The sequence below is a fragment of the Wasmannia auropunctata genome, unplaced genomic scaffold, assembly GCF_000956235.1.
Source record: "Wasmannia auropunctata unplaced genomic scaffold, wasmannia.A_1.0 LD335228.1, whole genome shotgun sequence".
NCBI lineage: Eukaryota > Metazoa > Arthropoda > Insecta > Hymenoptera > Formicidae > Wasmannia > Wasmannia auropunctata.
The window spans coordinates 4,015-5,566 of record NW_012027662.1 but is presented as its reverse complement, the minus strand read 5'-3'; positions in this window follow the sequence as shown (position 1 = coordinate 5,566).

Genomic DNA, 1,552 nt, shown 5'->3' with positions numbered 1-1,552 from the left:
AAAAGAACTTTCCCCTGTACGCAATTGATCTTTTTCCTATGTTAAAGAATCCCTGCCCTAAGTTCTGCCACCTCCTCTACACGTATTTTAAATCCCTCGAAATTTCCCTGTGACTCTCTAGCTGGACCTTTGCTCTACTTTAGTTGGTGCACCTGACTCGATCCCGCCAACCTACTGGAGTAACTCCATTTAAGCACAGGCTGTATCGTTTCTGGTGGAAACGGAAGCCTACATCAGAAGAAGAAGAAGAAGAAGCTTGCGCGACGCCGCCGAAGTATTGTTCGCGTTCGCTCGCATCGCCTGTGCGGTGTGCGAGCGAGACGCGATGCGTTCTGTTACGTGTGAGCGCTATACAATACGCTCCAGAAATGTTAACAAAATATCTACGTTTGTAACATTTCTGAAGCAGTTTTGAAATAGCAAAATGTCCACAATTCTTGCATTTGGAATCTTATCGAAAGGTTGTTGAAATATATCAGAAACGTTACTAAAAGTTTATTCAAATAATTTTGAAAAGCAATAGATATACGAGATAGATCTAAGACGAACACATAGAGATGTAAAAATAAATTAATAAATAATATTAACTTAAAAAATTCTCCAATTTTAATATTATGTATTATTTATTAATTTATTTTTACATCTCTATGTGCTTGCCTTTGATTTATCTTCTATATCTGTTGTTTATCAAATAAGCGAGCGGACTTTATTATTAATAATTTTGAAATCCCAGGAATATCAGATCCCTCAATTAATTTTACTCAAAGCTAAATAAAATTGTATTTTTAAAATATATTTTATTTATTTTCATTTTGAATTGTCTTAGAGCCCAATTTTGGGGGAAGGAAAGATCGCCTTCAAGAAATCATCTTATTAAAACTTACAATAAAAGATCTTAACATGCGCCTTTTATTCTATTCTGTACACTTTTTAATTTTGAGAAAAAACTCCATTGCATCCATCTAGTGACAGTACACGCTCTTAAAGTTTATTACGTGTGAAATGTTTTCAGAAACATTTTTATTGCAATATTTTCTATGATATATTGTAAAATTCTTTCAAAATTGTTATACATATGAAATGTGAAAGGTTGAAATGATTCTATACGCATTTTGTAATAATTGGTACTATATGTAACTAATTTTTTAAAATAACTTGTTACCGTTATTTAAAAAGTAACAATTCATTATTTTTTTGTTATTTTTTTAATATTAATAATAATAATAATACTGAAACTAGATCAGTCTAAATAATTTAAGATCAATTTTTTGTTTAAATATTAATAAAAGCAATACAACAATTAGCGAAATTAGATATATAAAAATGCAACTAGGAAAAGAAATGCCTTTTCGATACGAGCTTTCAGCTTTGTGCTCAATATTTCAATGAATTTATATACATACAATCCAATTCTATAAACTACGCGCAAATAAAAATTTTTGATCTTGAAACTCAATAACGCTTGAATCCAGCTGATATTTTTCAAAAAAAATTTTTACAGTATTTTAAAATATTTATTAACGTTAATCTTTTATTAAATTATTTGTCAATT